General features: G+C 40.6%; 1 long non-coding RNA gene across 1 annotated transcript in view; it reads right to left on the bottom strand.

Annotated features, from left to right (window-relative positions):
- LOC106999837 (uncharacterized) overlaps nucleotides 1–24,455 on the bottom strand; it is a 550,889-nt gene that overhangs the window by 660 nt on the left and 525,774 nt on the right. The window contains exons 5-6 of the long non-coding RNA XR_013396931.1: nucleotides 10,204–10,261; nucleotides 528–620 (exon numbers count right to left, since the gene is read on the bottom strand). This is a non-coding gene — a long non-coding RNA (uncharacterized LOC106999837). The remainder of the gene's footprint in view (nucleotides 1–527; nucleotides 621–10,203; nucleotides 10,262–24,455) is intronic.

Genomic DNA, 24,455 nt, shown 5'->3' with positions numbered 1-24,455 from the left:
GAATGATCTTCTCCCTAACCTACTCTAAATGACTTACTGTGATGATCAGCCTCCTTTCTAGTTGTTTAATGTCCTTGCTTATTCCATTCATTCCCTTTTTTATTATTCTTCAGTCAAATTGGCTTTCCCGCCTCAAATATGTCAAACTAGTTTCTTTCTCAACCCTTGGTCCTTGCTCTTCCCTCTGCCTACAATACTCTCATCTAGGTCTTCAGTTGACCAGTTCCTTCTTCTCATTCGGTGTCAGCTTAAGTGCCATCCCCTCAGAAGACCTTCCCTGATTACCAATCATTTATAACAAGTCATTCTCTAGTTTTAAAATTTATCTTATCTATTTATTCTCTTGTTTATGGAATATTTACCACCACTATAATGCAAGCACCATGAATGGAGGGCTCTTGTCTGTTTTATCCATTTTTAGGTCTCCAGCACCTAGCACAGTGCCTGACACATAGTGGGCAGATGTGTCAGTTTGAGTCTTCTGAGAAGCAGATGCCCAGATGGGATGAGACATACAAGAAACTTACTAGGAGAAACACCTGTGAAGGATAAAGGGGATGGTGCCAGGAGAGCTTCAGAGTATGCCAGGAGAGCTTCAGACTGTGTCACAGGTCTTAAATCTGTGAAAGAAGACAGAAAAGGAAGGAGGTTTAATTAAGAAGAACCTCAGACCACAGTATAGTTCTAAGAAAATCTTGGTCAGGCTGAAAAGGACAGCCCACTCAAAGGTTGCGCATTAGAAAAGCTTCATGTTGGACAGGAATGGCCTGATTCCAGGGCCCCTACCATGCTCAGATAGTAGCTGAGAGTTAGCCTGAGAAGGCTGGGTGCATAGTGGATCCAAAGGGGCAGCTTCTGGGGCTGTAGTCACAAGGCTCCCCATGTAGATTAACTTGAAGAGGTACCTGAATGGTGAACCCAAGGCCTCCACAGCAGTTCCTCGACATTTGTTAAAAGAAAAAATTAGTGGATAAATCCATGATAAATCTCTGAACTCCATGGTAGAGGAACCCACATGGCCTAACTAGACAAATTCTTTATTGAACTCTTCAACTGGTCTCATGAATGGACCTGCAAGCTGGCTGTTCCTGGCCGTCACTTCTATGGAGGAGCCAGGTACTGGTGGTATTGTAAGTGATATCATTTGGATATTTGTTCTCTCTGAATCTCATGTTGAAACATAATCCCCAGTGTTGAAGGTGAGATTTGGTAGGGATTTTGATCATGGGGGCAGATCAATCATGCATGTCTTAATGCTATGCCCTTGGTGATGAGTGAGTTCTTGTTCTGAGGTGATGCAAGATGTGTTTGTTTAAAAGTATGTGGCACCTCCCCCACTCTCTCTTGCTCCTGCTCTTGCCATGTGGTGCGTTGGCTACCCCTTCACTTTCCACTGTGATTGTAAGTTTCCTGAGGCCCTCACCAGAAGCAGATGCTGGCACTATGCTTCCGGTACAGTCTGAAGAACCATGAGCCAATTAAACCTCTTTTGTTTTTAAATTACTCAGTTTCAGGTATTCCTTTATAGCCACACAAACAGACTAACACAGTAGGTCAGGACCACTTCTGTGCTTGATACCTCACAGTGAAGACCTTAATTGACCCATAAATTAGCTTTATTACTATTATTGTTTATTATTATATCATTGTTTTCTCTAACCAGAGGATAACCCAGGAAGACTTACAAATGCTTTATCCTTTTCCTGTTTTTCCCTACACTTCTTAGCACAGTGTAGTTCTATAGTAAAGATCCCAACTTCAAAGGTCTACCAAAGCCAGGCATTTTATGGAGACAAGTGAAGCAGGCCTGGTGGAGAATGCTAGGGATAAGAACTAGAGTTGGCTTGCCCCATCTAGATGGGGCAACTGCTCTCTAGCTGCAAGTAGATGATTGCCAGGTGGGAATGCAGACTCCATGTGACCAATGCCAGAAATCTGGATTTTTTACATGAAATATCCCGATTTTTCAACGTTGGGAACTAATTAAGTATGTTTTAAACACTCTGCAAGCCAACTTTAGTGTGGCCAAACACAACATGCCTGTGGGATGATTTGGCCATCAGTTTATGGTCTCCATTCTAGACCAGTTGATGGACAACACTCTAGATCTTTAAAACTCAGTTTTGCTAAAAGTTTTGTAGCAGTTATTCTTGGAAGTCCTCTCAGAACAGCTGATGACTAACCATTTATGTCATTCCCCAGTATCCTGGACCCAGAGAGCGTGGAAGAGAATAGACCATAAATGTCTGAGTCAGAAAGCCCATGGGACTCCATGAAATAAAAGGTGACAGGCATCTCTTTACCAGTGTGTGAGTGGGTCTGCCAGTGAGGACAAGGCTGAAGACAAACAGATGGATCTTACTGCCTGCCCAGAGGGAGTACAAAGTGACTTCAGGGAGTGAGGACTAAATTCCAAGGCAGAGTTCACTTTCAGCAAATATTAGGCCCTACATCTGGAAAACCCAGATGCATTATTTGTTTATTTACTTATTTTTGGTAGTAAGCCACATAATTAGAAATCCTAAGAGGTAAAGGTAAGAATAATGGAAAAACTCACTAATGATTCAAAATTATGAAAGACTTAAAACAGTAACAACAATAATAATTTTTAAAAGTCCCTCCCAATAACAAACTTGTTTTGTTTTGTTTTTGAGATAGGGTCTTGTTCTGTGTCCCAGGCTGGAGTGCAGTGGCACCATCATGGCTCACTGCAGCCTCGACCTCCTGGGCTCAAGGAATCCTCCCACCTCAGCCTTCCAAGTAGCCACGAGTTTCACAATGTTACCCAGGCTGGTCCTGAACTCCTGAGCTCAAGCAATATGCCCTCCTCGGCCTCCCAAAGTGCTGGGATTTCAGGAGTGAGCAACTGTGCCCAGCCCTCAAATAACTATTATAAACAATTTTATTATTGCATGCATATAGCATATGTGCCAAATTATATATTTGATTCCTTTTGAGCATGTTGATGAGAATGTTGGTGCTTAACATAATGAATAATTTCTAATATTTAATTAGGACCCACATCCTGATTCAGACTCCAGGTTTGTAGCATCAATGGTGACTCACTGCTTGGATTTTCAGAAGCATAAAAATCACAATCCATTTTAACAGACCCAGGGGAATCTAAACATTTTCCAGAATTTGACACATAGTAGGAATATCAGTTACTGGATTCATGGACTTATCAACAAAGCTGTTGGTGGAAGTTGCATTGCTTTTAGGTCTACAGGAGGCTCTTAAATAGTGCTACTTTTTCAAAGTAAATCCTTGTTCATTTTTGAACTTGTGATTCCAATCCAACAGAGACTATAATTTGCTTCTGGAATTGACGAAAATTCTGTTTTCATCAATACTTCTATAATCCTTGAAAATTTTTATTACATGATGGTTGCCTTCTTCAAAAGGTATCTATCCAGTTTGAACACAGACAGCTGCACTTCTGAAATTATCGGTGATGTTCTGCACTTTGCTTTTCTCTTGAAATTTTGAATTCAGTGTCACAACCATAAGAAAGCATCGTCATGTGAACAAAAAGCACTCCAACAATGTGGGTTTCTCAATCCTTCATCCCCAAAGTTCTTGATCTGAGGAGGCAGCTCAGTGAATCTCATGAGGTTTCCCCATCTGAGGGCTTAAAAATAAACAGCATCTGCCTACACTGATTTAAGTGCTTCAAAATATCTAATAAACTGATGATGGCTGTGGGGGCTGGCTTGAAGAACAGTCACTTCGTTGGAATCATTTTCTGCATTGTATCATACGTGGACCTCCCCAGAGAGGTCACAGTCCCAACTTTTGCAGGAAGAGGCAATGAGAGCCTCCATGCAACCTGTGCTGCTGACTGCAGTCACCTGTCAAAACCACCTTGTCCTCTTTCATACCAAAGGTGTCCCATTGGCAAGTGAACTCATCTTCTCCATGTTTTGACCAAACTTCTCAAATTCCTCATTGGCATGAGTTAGGACTTCCCAGCTCAGGTATGCCAGGTAATTTCACATGTATATGTACAGGATTGTGTAAGAATTGATGCTTATGCTCTTGAAAAGCATCTATAGCTCCCTATATACAGTACAGTCCAGAAGACTGTCCTACAACCTAAACTTCTAGGCTGTCTCTATCTTTTCATTAATTCAACAAATATTTGGTGAAAACATACTATGCCAAAATGCCTAAATTTACATCTTACTTGTTGAGCTTTTAATTGTCAACTCCAGTCTTTTTTCTAGAAACAGTACAAAAAGGACAGAGGGGTTTATTTTCAAATGGTGTTGGCAGAAATCGATGTAGCAATTAGCCTCTCTAGAAGAATCCCCTGCTATTTCATCAGTTTACTAACTTCTGTGCACTGGAATTGAGAGAGCTGCCAAGTGCAGCATTCTTTTTGGAAAAAAAAAATAGTAAATCCTAGTTTAAAATCCTCTACATAATCATATTCTGCTTCACTTGGCAAACTCTTAACTCCTATGATTGAGACATCAACTGTGCGTTTTTCAACTCTCCAGTAGTAAATCGTGTACATTTCTAAATTCTTCTTGAAATATTATATTTACTATATATGTTCTACCATGGGTAATATTTTTATAATCCTTTATCAAAATGCTTTGTGACCTGCCTGCATTTAGCTATCTGCAAACTATCTTTTACTTAGTCCACATCTGCTTACTGCTAAACAGCTTGCCTTGGCTGTAACTTTGTGTTAAACATGACAAGTTATTATTGCATTTGCTATTTGCTGCCATTTGCAATTGTCATCTTTTAAGACATGCTGTCTCCCTAGACCACTTTTGATCATTTGCATGACATGAAAAGAAATGACTGCAAATAAAAATTGCTCAAATGCTATGCCTGGTTGTGGTTTTAAGTGAAACATCTGGGCTCATTCAAATCACCCTTCCTTTTGATGTGACTTTCTTTGCCATGACTCACAAAGGCAGGAGGTTTTGTCAGGTGGCTTTTCCCAGGAGTTACTGGGAAAAAAGGGAATTCTTCCTCCAGAGACTACGTTTCTGGGCTCTTCAAAGCTTTCAGGAAGAAACAGGGGCACTTCATGTTATTCTCTTCAACCTGTTCTGGGCTACTGATAGCTTTGACAAGAAAAGTCTCTGGAACTTCTTTTGACAAGGGAGCCCAGAGGATGGTCACCCAGGGGCCGAGGTGGAGTGGATAGAAATGTGGAAGCCTGGGGAAGACCTGGTTGCCATCTTTAAAACTGTTCGAGGGAAACAGGCTCAGTTGGATTGGCTGCGGAGTGTGGAATAGAGGGTATCAGAATGGAGGGGGAGAATTCGCTTCAGCAAAGTTGATGGACAGTCCCTACTTCAGGTCTCAGCTCAAAGATCACTTCCTTGGAGCGACTTTCTCTGCCACCCAAACTCAAGTAGCTCTCCCTCCCTTGATTTGCTTAATCATGTTACTCTGTTATTTCCTCAAAACAGTTCTGAGACAATGAGATTTCTTGTTTATTTATTTTTATTGTTCTCCCCAATGGAAAGTAAGCTCCATGGTGACAGGGACTCTGTCTGCTTTGTTCACCCACTCATCTCCAGGTCAGGGCTGGCTACACAATTTGTGGGACCCAGTACAAAACAAAAATAGAGGGTGCCTTGTTCAAAAAAAGAAGGAGAAAAAGTGCTGCTAAAGGCACTAAAGTGTGATATTTTCCTTTCTTGAATGGTCTCTCTCTCAACTTGCCATTGTGTTTCTTTATTTGCCATTTAATGACATTCTAAGTTAAAAAATGGAAATATAAAATTATTAGCATGGTTTACTGTTTATCTTTACAGTGTGTAATGTCAGTTTTAAATGCAAATATAACAGCATTTAACTCTTACACAAAAATCCTTAAAATTTCTCTGCAACCTCTGTTGCTTTTTGACTTTTTAATAATAGCCATTCTGACTGGTGTGAGATGGTATCTCACTGTGGTTTTGATTTGTATTTCTCTAACGATTAGTGATGATGAGCATTTTTTTCATATATTTGTTGGCCACATGTATTTCTTCTTTTGCGAAGTTTCTGTTTATGCCCTTTGCCCATTTTTAAAATTGGGTCCTGGAGAAGAGGGAACACTTACACACTGCTGGTGGGAATCTAAATTACTTCAGCCACTGTGGAAAGCAGTGTGGAGATTCCTCAAATCATTTAAAAACTAACATTTGACCCAGCAATCCAACTACTGGGTATATACCCAAAGGAAAATAGATTGTTCTACCAAAATGACACATGCACTCATATGCTCATTGCAACAATATTCACAATAGCAAAGACATGAAATCAACCTAGATGCCCATCAGTGGTGGACTGGATAAAGAAAATGTGGTTCATGTACACCATGGAATGCTACGCAGCCATAAGAAAGGCATGAAATTATGTCCTTTACAGCAACATGGATGCATCTGGAGGCCATTATCCTAAGTGAACTACTGCAGAAACAGAAAACCAATACTGCATGTTCTCTCTTTTAAGTGGGAGCTAAACATATCTATCAGGTACTATGCTGTCTGCCTGGGTGATGGGATCATTCGTACACCAAGGCTCAGTGACATTCAATTTATCCATGTAACAAACCTGCACGTGCACTCCCTGAATCTCAAAAAAGTTGAGAGAAAAAAACAAAATAAAACAAAACAATTACCAAAATTACACAATTAATATTTGTAGCTCAAAAATGCATAAATATTTCACTCTTACTAGAACAGTGGAAATGCTACATGAAACTCAACAGTTTTTAATTCACAGCTTGATACATTCTACCAACACTCTTTACCTTCAGCTTACTGATGGGTAAGAAAAACTTGAAAGGAAAAGAAACTGTTGTCTTAACATTTCCTCTCTTTCTAGCATTTCAGCATTAAAGTAGTTGGCTGATACAGGGCAACAACATGAATAAGAAAGAATGCAATAGGGTTCCTTGATTCTTGTTCTCTTTCAAACAAAAAGCATGGCCTCTAGGATGTCAGCACCTGCCTCCTCCCCACCTTTCTCAGTGGTAGCCCTAATACAATTGCCTTATACTTGCTTTTAGTCTCACTGAATGCTTGAATATTGTGGGCCACCAAATTCTGTGCTCATGGGGTGTCATCACAAATGCTATATGTGAATGGGAAGGCACTGTAGACATTTCCTCTGCTCATGTGCATGCTCCCTCATCCCATTAGACTTTCTTACAAAACACGAGTTCTATGAAATTATTCAGAATTGCAAGACAGTGGTAGCGGTGCATTAAACCAAATGTGGGACCATTTCACTGTGCAAGTCTGTGCCCATGAAGCCAGCCTTGATCCATTTTCCACCACAATGTAGTTAATAAAGAGCACACCGAGCACAGAGGATGCGCACATGCATTCTTGCTGAATGATGAATGACTGAACAATTCAGAACTGTTGACCAATGAACTGAACTGCAGCCATAAGTGACCTCATGGCCCAGAAAGAGGAAGACAAAGACAAAGGTAGAGAGGGTGACTCCAGCTTCAGTTTCCAATACTGTTCCTGTTCCTCAGCCTACCTGTATCTCCTAGCCTTGAGTTCGATGAAATATTATTATTCCCTACAACATATCTCCCCTGATTTGTCTGTGTAGGTTTTTATAGTATCTTGACAAAGAAATTCATTTTGTGCCATGGCCCATCCATGACCCTCTCCAGACATACCCAGCTATATGATCTTCTGAACGTGTCATGATTTTCACACTGGCATGCCTTTGACCAACAGAGCCATTGTTCTCTCAATGAGTATGCCCCCTTCTTTTCTTTTCTTCTCTTTTCTTTTTTCTCCTCCCTCCTTTCTTTCCTTCTTTCTTTCCTTCCTTCCTTTCCTTCCTTCCTTCCTTCCTTCCTTCCTTCCTTCCTTCCTTCCTTCCTTCCTCCCTCCCTCCCTCCCTCCCTCCCTCCCTCTCTCTTCTTCTCCTTCATGATGGAGTTTTGCTCTCGTCACCCAGGTTGGAGAGCAATGGTGCGATCTTGGCTCACTGCAACCTCAGCCTCCTGGGTTCAATCTCTTCTCCTGCCTCAGCCTCCCGAGTAGCTGGGATTACAGGCACCCATGACCAGTTTCTCTTTTCTAATAGGCCAACTCCTCTCCTTTCTTCAAGATCAGCTTTCCTGTGATATCTTCTTCAGTTCTCACTTGAGATAGTCACTCAGATGTCATTGTATTGAGGTAGATGCTGACATTTGTGTCCCTGAGATCTCCTTGGGGTTGGAGTAAAGTAGTATTCTCTTTTGTGTTTCTCTTGCCCAGAACCTCAGTTAGTGCTTGATACTTAAGATTCTCACTGTTGCATGAGACTTCATTGTTGATTTACCAAATTACCATATATGGCTACGCCTGGGGGACATTATGCTAGGACTATCTTCAGAATACCTCAGTTGCAAGTTGTTTACCACTTCCCAGTCCTTATTTCTTGTGTTCAAAGACGATTTTTCATTGAAACCTCTTCTAGCTGATTATAGGAATTATTTAAGTTAGTGGTAGTAGAAAGAAGTGTGGACAATAAAAAGAAGCATATTGAAATGGGCTTAGATTAAAGCCGTCCAAAAGACTATCTGTGCTCAGCTGTGCCTAGAGTACTTTTGGAACAATCTATTTATGAAATGATAGACCACAGATCAATGACGATGACACCCACATTCATTCTTGAAAAATATGACTCAGTTGTACGTCGTGCACATACACAGGAGCAGGAATAGATCACAGATCACTGATTGTGACACCCACATTCATTCTTGAAAAGTATGACTCAGCCGTAAGTAGTGCACATACACAGGAGCAGGAATCTGAGGGGAAGAAATATCTATCCAGTGCAGATGCCATTCACAGAGATCCCCAGACAGTCTCCTAAGCAGCCTGAATTGTTCTTCTTGTCTGGTCTGCATCCCACTGGGAAACAGTCCAAGATGTTAAATATTTTCACTGAATATGGTGGTCTACCTCCTTTGGCATGAGGTTTTGGAGGGGTCTCTTCCAGTGGGACATAGTTTATCATTTATTTCTCATCTGTACTGAGAATTATAGAATGAATCCTGCTTTCATTCAGGTTACAGATTTGTTAAAATAATTATCTGAAATATAGCAGATATTGTCATGATTTTGCCAAAACAAAACAAAAACAAAAAAAGTGTTATAAGATAGAAATGCTTAATGAATAAATAACACATTTTTCAGGACTTGTTTTCTCATTGTTATCAAGAGTTGGCCATGAGGAATAGGATATTAGGTCATATGCAGACTAGGAAGTGGAAAAGGCCAAAAGATAAAAATTCTACAGGAGACAGAGAAAGCCCTGACACGTCTATCTTTTTTGCTTGCTTCACACATGAAATGACTCCCTGCTGAATGGAAAGACAGACAGGTGGGACTGGCTTTCATTCAAATGATGGGTGGAAGTGCCGCTGCCGTGTCTGAAGGTTTAAAAAGTTCTAATGTTCAGATGAAGAGAGAAGATAGAATAACATTCTCCTTCCCTCATATGCAATGCAGTGGGAAAATCAGTCCCACTCTTTTATTTATGTGGTCAAAATGTAAGTATAAAAATTATTACCCATGTTGTGAGTCAACCTAATTGCTGGATCATCTTTCATTAGCTCTGGACGTTTAGCTCTCTGTGATATGACTGTGTCTCTCTGACCAAATAAGTCTGTGTCAAATAATGGTTAAAATTTCCACTGATCCCCAAAAGTCTGAGCACCAGCTGGATACAGATGATTGCCAACACCAGCAGTCATGTGGAACTCACTAATTAGGTATATGCATCCTGGGCATACAGACATGCCATGTCAAAGGGGTGGCTGTACCTACCTCACGATGCCTTCGGAACATGCAATAACTTCATTGCTTTACAAAAAAAAAGGAAAAGAAAAGACTTGGCTGAAAGCAAGATTGCTTTTCGGAAGGGAAACTCTTTTCCCAGGGTGCACTGTGCAGACAAAACTTACTGCATCCCTTCTGAAAATGTGTCTGGAGCAGTCTTCCAAGATGATTAATAGAGCAAGTATTTCTCACAAGGGTTTGACCTTTGAAAGCACAGACAGACAAAAGGCGTAAATGGTCAGAGAGGGATGGAGAGCATCAGGCTCACGAGACACCCGTGCCCACACATTTGCCTCTCATCAGGGCCTGGAACACACCATGCTGTCCCTTGGAGAAAGCCCTTTAGGACCATGATACTTTTGAAAGGTTTTTGTGTCACTGTAAACATCTTTACCTTGAAGATTTTCTTTCAAATGATGGAACTGCCAGTTGGTGCATCGTAGGTGCAGAGACTACAAAAAAAAAAAAAAAAATTAGATGATTCCCACACCAAGAGTTCAGCTCAGAGTCATGGGCCACACATTTAGACACAAGTTCTTTATTTTTTTTTATTTTAAGTTCCGGGGCACATGTGCAGGATGTACAACCTTGTTACATAGGTAAATGTGTGCCAGCCATAGTGGTTTCCTGCACCTATCAACCCATCACCTAGGTATTAAGCCAGGCATGAATTAGTTATTTTTCCTGATGCTCTCTCCCCACAACCACTCCCCATTTACAGGCCTCTGTGTGTTGTTCCCCTCCCTATGCCCATGTGGTCTCACTGTAGAAACAAATTCTTGAATGCAATGTGTGTGTTTCACTGAAGAGGGGAGGAAAGGAAGGTAGATATTTTGGGAAAAGAAAACCAATATTTTTAAGGACCTAATGCTAAATATTTATAGCAACTCTGTAAAACAAATGTTTATGTTCCCATTTGACAGACAGATGAACTAGAACTTGAAGAACTTGTTAAGGTCATACAGGTCAAAAGTGGTGGCAATGTGGGTATTTAGCTCCATTTAGGCCTAATTCTAAACCTCATTCTTGTTTCACTATCCCAAGCTATCTAAAGCTGATGGGGGGAGGGTTAAGTGGACAGGTCTTGGCAAAAAGTCATCTGCCTAAAAATAAAGCACATTTCTGAGTTCTCTGACATGGCATGCTGAGGGCCCTTGCTGAGTTGGTAAGTTTAAGCAATGATGAATTTTATTGTACCAAATGGGGAAATGCTTTTTAAATATCCTACTTCTGTTCTTATCCCTTGACTTTGCAGTAATTTTCATTCATTTATACTTGACTGACTCATTGACTTAAAAATGTTATTGAGTCACTACTGTATGCCAGGTACTGTGCGAGGCAATTGGTGTGCAGTGGTCATCTTAGCCTGAGTTTCCCCTAAAACTGAGCCTGAGGTTAAGGCTTGCATGCAGATGGTTTATTTGGGAAGTAAACTTGGAGAGAAGAAGTGAGGGGCCAGGGAGAGTGAAACAGGAAGGGAGAAGCCAATACAAGGATACATTACAGAGGTGGCCACCAGTCTGGGTGGCTGGTGCTCAGTCCTGCTGGTACCTTTCAAAAGGTGCATAAAAGGGATTGGAGGAAGAAGCATTTATTCATTGGCTCCTGGCCTGCTTTTATTGGAAGTTACCCCACACAGCATTAACATTTGCACAATTCTGGATTGCACATGTATGAATGTCAAGCAGGCACCTGCAGGCACCCCACCCAGGGAAGTCAGGGAAGCTGCTGGGGAGGAAGCAGAGGTACGTGGTGCAAGCTTCAGGTGTTCTCTTTCAATGCAGAGCAGTATGAAGCTTCCTGGAAGTCCTTGCCAGGGCCACAAGCTGAGGCTGAGTGGATATGAGGTAGTGAACAAGATGTCCGATGTAGTGAGCTAAATGGATACAGTCCTTATTCTCAATGAAAAGCCTACAGTTTAGTAAGAGAGATGCTTATTAAATACATTAACCAACTACATAATTACAAATTTTAAGAGGCATCATGAAGGAAAATGGCAGGTGCCAGGGGAGAGAATAACAGGCAAGCCTACCTTAAATTGGGATGACAAGAGTGCCTTCTCTGGGGGAATGACATTTAGGCTGACACCTGCAGAATGAGCAAGAGATGGTTGGGACAAAGTGGTAGGGAAGGACATCATAGAGAGAACAATCTGTGCAAAAACTGGAGACAAGAGTAGGTCTTGGTGAGCTGTAGAAACAGAAAGACCCCAACACGACTCAGCAGAGAGAAGTTGGGAAGAGAGGAATGAGACATGTCTAGAGAAGTAGGCGGTTGAGTTCTGGATTTTAAAGCCAGTAGAGGTATTTTAAAATATTTGAAAACCCTCTTTGGTTTTTACAAAAAAAAAAAAAAAAAAGTTGTACTCTGCAGTAGGGAAAGCAGAGAAGCTTTTCCAAAGTAGTTGCAGTAGTCTAGGGAAGGAATGTTGGTGGCTTGGACTAGTGACTGGTGACACTTGTGACAGTGGAGATGACAAAAACTGGGCAGATTAAAGAGCTATTTTCCCCTCAAGAAAATGTGGTGACAGATCAGATATGAGGACAAGGATGATGGGGGAATTATGTGTTGAGTATTTACTCACCCACTCAACAAATATGTATGAAGTGCTTACTATAAGGAGGACAGTCTGCTACACAGAGGAATCCCAAGATTGATAAGACTCCAGTTTGGCCTTTGAGTGACTCACAGTTCAGTAAGGAAGATGAAGATGTAGACAGACAATTCCAGTAGAGTTGCTATGATAGCTGCACATTCCAGATCTCATTAAAAACTAGCACAATCAACGTTACGCCCACCAACGCAGATGATCATAAATGCATTCTGCTTGTGTGGCTCTAGAAGACCACTTACCAGTTGCCCAGAATAGTTCAGGAAATTAATTCAGAATGGAATCAATTCTCTGTGGGTTATTTTATCTTCACTCATTAATAATGAGCCTCTCAGCCATAGAATTATGAAGTTTGGTCCAGGGCATTTGATCTTGGGAACGGGAGGGCTAAATGGATCATAGTTATCCAGGAATAATAAAGCAGAGTTAGTCCCCATGAGGAAGTGTCCCTGGCATAATATCTTTGTAATTTCTCTTCTGTCTTCTTTAAAGCCCCTGAAGTCATGATATGCCACTAACAGTGCCATCTTCCCAGCTGGTATTCATAGAGTTATTAGCCAGTCTTTCTAGGTTGCATTATGAAGATGATCTTTACAAGGTCAAAGGACTTTCCCCAAACTCTACTGGGTTTGAGTCCCTAAGTCATAACTATTTCCTGGAAGATACCTCAACCTGCTACAGAATTTGCATTTTAACTCGATAAGATATCATCTAGCACCAAAACCGTTACATGCATGCCATTTTTTCAGCCACTATGGGCTAAAATGCAGAAATAGTTTTCCCCAGAGGAAAAAGGAACAGATTGTTCACCACCATTAAGAATGGGGAAAGGCTGGGCATGGTGGCTCACGCCTGTAATCCCAGCACTATGGGAGACTGAGGCAGGTGGATCACCTGAGGTCAGGAATTTGAGACCAGCCTGGCCAACATGGCGAAACCCCGTGTCTACTAAAAATACAAAAATTAGCTGCGTGTAGTGATGCGTGCCTGTAATCCCAGTTACTCGGGAGGCTGAGGTAGAAGAATCACTTGAACCCAGGAGGTGGAGGTTGCAATGAGGCAAGATCACACCATTGCACTGCATCCTCAAAAAAAAGAAAAAAAAAAAAAAAAAAAAGAATGGTCACTGCATGGTGTTCCAATAGCTGAGAGCCTAACATTGTGCATTGTTTCTCATTCTGGCTGGTAAGCCAAGGGAAAACTGTGTATTAACTTCTCTTTCTGAGACAAATAGCATTTTAGTGAATCAGGGATGATGGTAGCAACACTAAGTAAACTATGCCTGTAATTCTAAGTGTTGACTCTCCTTCTAAGTTATTATGTTATTTACTTCCATTCAGTATCCTAAAATTAAGCTATATTCACTTGATATCTATCAGATTGAATGATAATCTTAATGACAGTCCCAAGGTTTGAAAATGCAAAGATAAATGGTTTTTTCATGATTTCTGGAATTAATTTTTCTTCTGTGTTCTAACAAAACAATTTTGTTGGTTTTCAGTCCACTGTTCACAAACGTATTTAGTACATTTATCTAAAGATATCACGTGAGAAGCAAGGCTTGACTCACACTGTTCAACTGGTGCTGATGCTTAGTGAGGACCAATTTTAAGAAAAAGAAAGAAAAGCAGTAGAGAGGGGATGAAGATGTAGGCTTTCCCCCCATCGATCTTGCCTGGGGCCCCATCCCGTGCAATTGACTCCTATATATAGCCCTGATGTGGTCTAGATATGTTCAATCTAGAGCTTTCCATCATCCAGGGGCAGAAATTGGTTGAGAAATGAGAAACTGGGCAGATTAAAGAGCTATTTTTCCCTCAAGAAAATGGGGTGGCAGATCAGATATGTGGACAAGGATGATGGGGGAATTACATCTTGACTATTTACTCACCCCCTCAACAAATACGTATGAAGTGTTTACTATGAGGAGGACAGTCTGCTACACAGAAGAATGTGACCCTTGTGAGGTTAATCAGATATTATCTCCATGGGTCTTGCTGGGACCTTTAAGAAAAGTATTTTCTCTGTTCCTGTGTTAGTTTGCTAAGGATAATGGCCTTCAGCTCCATCCATGTTCCTGCAAAGGACATGATCTCATTCTTTTTTATGGCTGCATAGTATTCCATGGTGTATATTACCACATTTTCTATATTCAGTCTATCCTTGATGGGTATTTAGGTTGATTCCATGTCTTTACTATTGTGAATAGTGCTGCAGTGAACATACATATGCATGCGTCTGTCTTTACAGTAAAATGATTTACATTCCTTTGGGTATATACCAAGTAATGGGATTGATGGGTTGAATGGTACTTCTGTCTTCAGGTCTTTGAGGAACTGCATGCTTGCTCTTATAAGTGCAAGCTAAATGATGAGAACACATAGACAAATAGAGGGGAACAACACACACTGGGTTCTTTTGGAGGGTGAAGGGTGAGAGGAGGAAGAGGATCACAAAAAATCACTGATGTGTACTATGTACAAGTCTTAATACCTGGGTGATTAAATAATCTGTACAACAAATGTCCACGACACCAGTTTACCTGTGTAACGAACCTGCACTTTCACCCCGAACTTAAAATAAAAGTTAAATAAAAAAGAGATAGAGTGGGAGAAAAAGTACTTTATCTTTCTTGTTGATCTCAATCTGTGAGGAAGGTTGGCTTAGATACGTCAGTGCTCTCTTGCTGAGAGAGAGGAGAGATTTGAGACCTGAAGTCGATAGCGGAAACTCTGGAAACAGTAGATGTCAACTGAGGAGTCCTGACAACCGTATGGTGTTCTTTGTTCATTGCATTTCAGTAAGAATGCACTGTTAGTTCAAACTGGTAATGAAGACAGTACCTTCCACATGGAGGAAGAATCATACTCAGTTGTTTGTGTCTCTTGCAACTGAGGAGTTCTAGCAACTATATGGTGTTCTTTGTTCACTGCATTTCAGCAAGAATGCAGGGTACTCTTGATGCTATGGGAAAGACTTCTTATGTTATGAAACCTTTGCAGCCACAAAAAAATCATGTTTTTGGCATATGCTTAATGACATGGGAAAATGCTCATGACAAAAAGCTAACTGTTTATAGCGCAAGATCTAGTTTTTTTGTGCATGTGAGATATATATTTACATAATTCAATAAAAAGTAGACTAGAAAGAAATATACCAGAATTTTGGAAGTGGTTATCTATGTAGGTAGGATTAAAATTTTTAGTTTTAATTTTCTTCTTTATACTTTTGTTTCCCAGATTTTCCATACTACACATAAACCGTGTGTATAATCTTGAATAAACAGTATATTATTAAAGTATGAAAATTCATACTTATGAGTTAATTAAAGATAGCTTCTGTTAGCCACAGTGCACCTCCAAACATATCAAAGGTTGTGTTTCAAAACACCTGAACAATTGAGTATTTAACTTCCAAATGCAATCCCTTTGGTGTTTGTGTATCTCATTACGGTGGATCCTTACCTACTGGATCTAGCCCTGTTGCACATTTAGTTCAAACTGGTAATGAAAACGGTATCTTCCACATGGAGCAAGAGTCCAGTTATTACTACAGATATTAAGATAAGGGGCAAGTTCATGAACCCTGTATTGATAGGGCAGTTGTGTCATCTGGAGGACATTTCTTCTCAATTTCATCTGACAAAAAGGCTAGATGTCAAATTCTTAAACAAACAATACCAACTTCCTGTGGGGGAAGAGCAAGTCAAATAGGAGATACTTGTTCTTGGCATAAAAGTCTATATTTAAGAATTAACTTATCACATTTCACAGCTCACTGTAAACTAAGAGGGGTAGGGAAGAAAGGGTCAAAGGCTGCTCTAATTACTCTCATTTTAGCAAGCAGAATGAAATGAAGTTTCCTGGGGTAATTAATCAAGTCGTGATGAAAAGTGAACACACACTGGACACTTTTTTTGGGTCAGGGATTTGATGGAAATTGCCACTGCCTCATGAAGGACACTGACATTAGTCTGGCAGAAGGTCCTCACTTAGGAAAGAATGTATAGTAATCAAGGTCCAACATTCAAAATAAAGGCTTAAGGAAAACAGCAGCAATTATCTGGCATTGCTCTTGCTGAGTTTTGGCTTCAATTCTTGCTGGTAACAGGAGGCTTGCGAGTTTCTACGGTGTGTTGGGTGGAAACGGTCTATGCCTGGTGATTTTCACAAACAGATGAATATACTCCTATTTCCAAGCATGCGATTCAGCCACTTGGACTCCAGCAATAACTGCCACCAGTTTCAAAGGAACTGCTGTAATGCAGTCCTTACTATCTGAGCTCATATCTATTATGAAAATCAAGCAGCTTGTTTTTCCAGGTGCTACCATCTTGGAAATAAGGCACGAGGGGACCAAAAAATGTGTGTCAGAACCTAATGTGAAAGCCTCCAATTAGGCTTTTTTTTTTTAATCTAGTTATTGCAAGCTGTTTTGGCTAAAACCCGAAAGTACTTAAATGTCTTCCAACGGTGGATACATGCTGCTGTTATGATTGATATGTTATTTGAAAATATTCACAAAATGCCATCAAATTAAATGTATATTTTACATTGTAATCTACTTTGGTCTTTTTTATTCATTTGAGTGTCAAATTAGGCAATGCCTGTTGATTGTCAGTAAAATGAGTACAGTAGAATGACTAAATAGCAAAGAGTCCAACTGTCAGAGGATTTCTGAAACCAGACCAGGAAAAACACTAACATGGAAATTAAATGCCATTCAGGGACTTTGATTCTCTATGTGTCTCTTTATGGTGTTCCATGTTTCAGGCTAATCCTATTCTATCCCTTTCCTAAGCCCCCCAAATAACATGGAAAGCAAGGAACAACTGTCCTGCTGAACACTGTTATTCTGAATTTTATTTTTTAAACTTTTTGCCCAGTTAGTCATATGTCTGAAAATGCATAGAGTATCCTCTTAAGCAAGAGTGTGACTCAAACTCTCACTACATACTTGCGAAAGAACTTTGGCATGCCCCATCTCTGAGGAGGCTGGTGGGGTTGAGGCCGGACCAAATAGTGGCAGAATGCCTTCATGAACATGGAGGTCACTCCTTAGATCAAGGCTGGGTGGATCTGAAGGGTGGGGCAGCCCACTGGGCACCACGTAAAGTCAGAGGGGCTGGAATGTTGGGGAAAAATTGAACAGACACTGGAGGAGTCAATCTGTGGTTGCTGCCAAGTGTCTCCTCCTCTTCCTCTACTGTAAATTTGGAATCTGCCTTTATCTCTTTCACCACTGCCCCCACCCCAATCTTTACCGGAGTCTCTGTTTGTTCTCTGTTTGCAATCACATTTCATTCCATCTCCCACACTTTAAACCAGTGTCTTTATCACAAATTTGGCTACTTCCATCATACTATAAACCTTCCAGCTTGTATAGTACCCCTTATAATCCTACAATAATTTCCAATTGCTTTCCCAAATGTTTCATGAAGCTTCTCTGTAAGGCTTTCTCTTGTATTTTCAAACCTGGATACCTTACCTATTCTTTCCACAATACTCATCAAAATTATCAATCCCAAATAAACAGACCATCGCTAGGTTTGCTGTGAAATAATGGGATTGGATCCTTTGAAAAAGACTAAAAATTACTATAAGATGCAAAAGCACTGGAGTTGAGAGCACTGGGATCAAAAACCAATGTAATAGCTGTCATTAAAGAATGATTGAAGATGAGCTAATAGATTCCTTCAGTGGCTGTTCAAAATGGTATTTTTAAGAGTACCTTTAAAAATTTACTTTTCATGTTTAGTGGTTCATAAGAAATACATGATCATTGTAGAAAATTAGAAGACATAGATAAAAAGTTATCTATGACTCCATCAGGAGACTATTGATGTTTCTGACGTATGTCCTTCAAGACTTAATAGTAATATTTATTTATGTATATGTATATAATATACTTATACACACAAACACATGTGACAAGATATTCTGAGTAGGGCAGGGCTAAGATTCAGATACATTTGGTATATGCTATTTGGTGTCACCTTCTACCTATTTCCTGCTCTTCCCAAATACCTGTTTGTTCCACATGATCTACATGGAGCCTGAGGAGTCTTCTGGGAAAGGAATTCAAAACATGTCCAAATTTGAGGTTCTGACATATATAGTTATGTTTGGAAAACTTACTGTGTATGTTTGGAGTGATGTTCACTCCATAGAAGGCAGTATCAAAGAGGATCTATGAAGTCCCTGAGAAAGAATCCATCCTAAAAGTCAAGCTAACTGGGGCAAACTCAGAAACAGGGACCGAAAGAGAAAGTCATGATTCTGGATTCAGGGTGTAGTTATAATGTCAACCCCTGTCCATCCCACTCCCAATGCCCCAGCCTCCTAGGTTAGTGCACTCTGGAGAGGAAGTCACAGTGGGCAAAAGTGAGAGCTTAAAATCTAGGATTCCAAACAACCTTGCAGTAGTTCTTTACCTCAGCATAAAAAGAGAATTAAGGAGCTGGTAAAACTCAGGCATCCATGATACTTGTCCTGAATGGGAACTTCATAGACTGTTGACATGCTCTCCCTAACATACACATACAAATGCTGTGTCATACTCTATAACCTGCTTTTAAAAATGGAGTATATTATGATTTTCTGTTGACACCAGTAAATATATTTCTGTAATAGCATTTGAAGTGGTTTCAGCATATAAATTTTTCCACAATTTATTTATAAACAGTGGGTCAGTGAGCATCCTTATAGCTAAATCTTTGGGTAAATGCTAAATCATTTAATTGGAATGAATTATTAGAAATAGGATTGTGAGTCACATGGTATGCATATATTTAAGGCCTCTGACATGTACCAAACACATATACCCTTTAGGGAGGCTGAACCAACTTACTCCTATCAGCACTGATTGAAAGTGACAGATATAATGTTATCCTTTTAATTCCTTTGACCTCTAGCTAACAGATAGAACAGCTCTTCCCTTTCTAAAACCACCACCCACTGTAGATAATATAGAAGTATTAAACCAAATGGATTTGTCTGAAATTTGCAGAACCCAGTCCCATCTTAGAGCAATATGGCAGGCACAGCCCCATGCTCAAATCGTTAATCTTGGCTGATCTCAGTCCTCTCACTCTGCAAGCACGTATCTAATCTGGCTACTCCTCAGTATATTTTGTTGAGTACTGCATTTTTCTCCTACTTAGTATCATGTTGTTGGAGTAATTTTCTTCCCTGATGTATTACTTTATATTTTTCCAGATCTTCTCTTCCTTGGTATTTCTATACTGCTTTACCAACCTCCCTGAGCATGCTGACTTCCAGTGTAAATTCATTCACATCTTAGCCACTTTAAATTAATAAGCCAGATAAAAACCCATGAGGCACTACTATTATCAACTGTGCCTCAATATACTGCATCTGTTCTTTCCCTGCTCTCTGTTTCTTTTTGTGAGCTCATTTCTAGTTTCATCAATATTCTCTATTCTTGTGGTCCCTGTTCTATTCGACATTAGATATGCATTTTTAAGCTACCCAATTGTTTAAAAGGGAACTAAAGAAACAGAAAACGGGCTGAAGAATACACTATAAATGCAAACTTTTTTATTACTTGTCAGAGGTTGTAAAAAATGGTGGTTATATGAAAATAAAAAAATTAGCACTCATACACTAGTAGGTATAAATTAATATAGTGTTTCTAGAAGGTAATTGGGAAGCAAATATCAAAAGCCTTAAAAAGCATTTTATGCATGCAATTGTATCTCTATGAATTTATATGGAGAAAATAACTGAACAAGTGCACAAATGTTAATTTAAAAGTGTGTTTATTGCAGCATTATTTATAAGTAGAAATGGAAACAAGTAGAAGCTATATAATAGACAATTGTTTAAGTAAAATAGGGTTCTATGTGCATATGGAAATATATGTAGCTATTAAAAATGATGACATGAGTTTGTGTTTACAGTAATGGAAGAACCTTGATGATATGTTAAATAAAAACAGCAGGTTGTAGAATAATTGGCATAGTATGATCCCATCTCAGTAATAAAGGCATTTGCATGTATGTAACCAGAGTAGAAAAGCTGGATCTCATCTCTGTTGGCATGCATGCTAAGCACGGGAGAAAAGGACACCAGAGAGAAGTGTTAGGGACACTTGTGCCCAGGGGAGGAAAAGGAGAAAGCAGGAGGGAAGACTGTGGCCAGCCTAGGTACAGTCTTGATCCCTATAGAGATGGGGGCATTCTCTCCAGTTTCAACCCAAAGTAGCACATGGCTCTGGAACCCTGAGCATGCTGAGAGTGGAGGTGCTGTGTTCAACCTAGGAGAGACTGCTCTGGGAGCACCAAGAGAGAACATCTCCGACAGGAGACTGGCTTCCAAGAGCAGTGGCAGCAGGCAGCGTGTTACAGAAACATAAAAACCCTCTTAAGAAACTGGCGTATAGGCATTTCTCCCTAAAGCAAGTCACATGGCCATTGCAATGTCAGGAGAGGAAATACACTCTACCTCTTTAGCAGCACTGGGACACGTAGTCATATGGCAAAAGGCATGGATTTAGGAAAGGGTAAAGAATTGAGATCATTATTGCAATCTATCACACCTGCATTTTCTCATATTTTGGAAAATAATCCCATAACACTTATGTATTTATGCCCATTAAAATAGGTGATATGTTAGATTGTTACACTAATGGTTCCCAAAGAACCATGTTGCCCAGTGTTTGGGCCTGTATTGGTTTCCTTAGGCTGTTGTAACTAAGTACCACAAACTAGGTGGCTTCAAACAAAAATTTATTCTGTCTTAGTTCTGGAGATCAGAAGCCTGAAATCAAGGTGTTGGTAGGGCCTTGCTCCCTTTGAAGCCTCTAGGGGAAGGATCCTTCCTTGCTTCTTCCAGCTTCTGGTAGTTCCACGTGTTTCTTGGCTTGTGGCAGTATAAATCCTATCTCTGCCACCTTCACTTGGCTGTCTTCCTTCTGTGTCTGTGAGTATTTCCCTGTTCTTATAAAGACACTTGTCATTCTGGTTTCAGGACCCATTTTACTCCAGTACAATGTCATCTTAACTTTATTATATCTGCAGATACCCTATTTCTACCCTATAGGGTCACATTCTGAGGTATTGGGGGTTAGGACTTCAACTTCTGTTTTTGAAGGACACGATTTAGCTCATAACAATGGCCTGTGTTGTTCCCTCCCTCATTGATTCTGGGTCACATGACTTGCTTTTGCCAACAAGACAGCAATAAATTTGACATAGCAAAGGCTGGGCTGGGCTGGGCTGGGCACAGTAGCTCATGCCTGTAATCTCAGCACTTTGGGAGGCCAAGATGGGTGGATAGCTTGAATTCAAGCATTTGAGACCACCCCAGGCAACATAGCAAAACCCTGTCTCTACCAAAAATACAAAAAAAAAAATAAGCTGGGTATGGTGACTTGCACCTATGGTCCCAGCTACTCAGGAGGCTAAGGTGGGAAGATCGCTTAAGCCTGGGAGGCAGAGGTTACAGTAAGCCAAAATCATGCCACTGCACTCCTGCCTGGGTCACAGAGTGGAACCCCATGAAAGAAAGAAAGAAAAGAAAGAGAGAAAAAGCAAGCAAGCAAGCAAGCAAGAAAGAAAGAGAAAGAAAGAAAGTGAGAGAAAAAAAGAAAGAAAAGGAAGAAAGAAAGAAAAAGAGAGAGAAAGAAAGAAGAAAAAGAAAGAAAGGAAAGAAAGAAAGAAACTAAGAAAGAAAGAAGAAAGAAAGAAAGAAACTAAGAAAGAAGAAAGAAAGAAAGAAAGAAAGAAAGAAAGAAAGAAAGAAAGAAAGAAAGAAAGAAAGAAAAAGAAAGAAAGAAAAGGAAGGAAGGGAAGGAAAGGAAAGAGGAAGGGAGGAAGAAGGAAGGAAGGAAGGAAGGAAGGAAGGAAGGAAGGAAGGAAGGAAGGAAGGAAGGAAGGAAGGAAGGGAGGGTGGGTTGATGAGCACTTGAGCACTGAGGCTTGCCCTCTTGGAGTGCTGCCCCTGCTATATGGGGAAGCCTGGTGTAGCCTCTTTGAGGATGAAAGGACTACAGGCCAGCAAGGCCCAGCTATCTCACATGTCCTGGCTAAGCTCATTGCCCAGCAAAACCTCAGCTTGAGGGTGGGCTGGGCATTGAGGTGAAGCCATAGAACTGCCACAGAAGCAAGTCACAAAATTGTAAGAAATCATAAATTACCATTTCATAGAAGTCACTGAGTTTTGGAGTGGCAGTAATAGAAAACTGAAACAAATATTTGTTGGTTTTCCTAAAATCTAAGCCCCAAGCAGATTTGATGTTCCCCAGCCCACCAATTCTAAAACCATTGGTTTTATTGGAATTGAAAAGAACTTTAGGGATAATCCAGTCTGACTTCCTCACCTCACAGATAAGAAAATTGAGGCTCAGGAGATTAAACCATGCCCCTCTTGAGGCAGGCATCAGTCTGCTGACTTTTGGTTTTGTGCTTCTTCGACATTACCGAGAGGTCACATACTCTAATATGAAACTAATATTCTAAGGGTAGGGCTGGCTCATGGTCACACAACGATTCAGTGTCAATATCAGGTCTAGAAATCAGATTTTCTAACTCCTCATCTAGAATTCTCTTCCTTTTCGGGGAGAGTGAGGAGTATACAGTGAGTGTCTTTTACTCACACATTTAGCTGAGTATTGTCCTGTGAAGTGTTATCTTTGTCCCAGAGTGGGGTTTAAGGGGAAAGGGATACCATTGCTTATCTTTCCTACCTCTGAAACCTCTTTCTCTTCCTTTTTTCCTCTCCCTTCCTAAATCCCCCAGCCCTGGAAATATGAGTAAGAATTCCTACCCCTCCCCATCAGCCACCACTTCATGCAGGATGGATTAATGAGGTTATGTCTCCAAAGAACTTTGAGTTCCTTGGAAGAAAGGCATCAACATGCAAAGTGGCGGTTGTTATTGCGATTACTTCACTGAGTAGGGTTTCACAGCTGTCCTGATGGAAAAGGGGCCAACAAAACAGAATGCCAGTTTCCCCCAGCAGAGGAGCAGCTGGAATGGATTATAAATGAGACCTGTGTGCCCGGTTCTCTTTTTCGTCAAAGTCCATCAGCCTCTCTCAATGCCCAGCTCTCCCCTTGACAGCCCAGCAGGGTCTCTGAGCCAGACAGGTGTGGGCAAAGGCACCATCTAAGCCCCACGTGCATAAGCCTGCTTGGCAGGGGCAGCAAAACCCTATATTCTGAACCAGAGCCAACCCATTACCAGTGCTCAGTAATGCAATGGATTTCTCCAGTGGTGATTCGGGGTAAGTAAAACATTCTCATTGCTCAAACTTCCCTCCACTTTATAGGGCAGGAGGGACGGAGGAGGGAGAGAAGAGGCTGTGCAGACTCAGACAAATGTCACATTGCCAGGACCAGAGCACCTCTACTCACGCTTCCTGCCTTATTTCTCTTTTCCTCTCTTTCTCCCTTTCTTTCTCCCTCCCTTCCTCCTTTCCTTCCTTCCTTCCTTCCTTCCTTCCTTCCTTCCTTCCTTCCTTCCTTCCTTCCTTCTTTCCTTCCTTCCTTCCTTCCTTCCTCCTTCCCTCCCTCCCTCCCTCCTTCTCTCCCTCTCTCCCTTCCTTCCTTCCTTCCTTGAAACATATATGTATTTAATATTATGTCAGGCATCACATTAGGTCCTGGAGAAATAACAAAAACAAGATGCAGCCCTTGGCCTTTGTGGGCAGTAATGGTGGTAGTGAGGCAGAAACAGACAAATGAATAGAAAATCACATCTATAACATTCTAAAAGCCACATTGCTATGGCAAGACTATGTATACAGTGCCCCAGGGACACACAGAAGAGCCACTCACCCTGGTTTCAAAGGGGTCTTGAAAGGCTCCTAAAGAACCAATCGAGACTAGTCAGGTCAAGTGGATGGCAAAGAGAAGGCGTATTCCAAGCAGCCTCAGTTCCACTGGTTCTGAGATAGTATAAAATTTATCAATGTTTTGTGTATATAGAAAAGGATTATGAACATTATAATAGTATTACTTAGGCTGTAATCATAATATTATTCCTTCATTTATTGAATATTTTCTATCTGCCA

Source organism: Macaca mulatta, chromosome 8, assembly GCF_049350105.2.
Source record: "Macaca mulatta isolate MMU2019108-1 chromosome 8, T2T-MMU8v2.0, whole genome shotgun sequence".
In the NCBI taxonomy this organism is placed as follows: Eukaryota; Metazoa; Chordata; class Mammalia; order Primates; family Cercopithecidae; genus Macaca; species Macaca mulatta.
The sequence above is the reverse complement of the archived record's forward strand: the minus strand, read 5'-3'. Positions and strand labels throughout refer to the sequence as shown.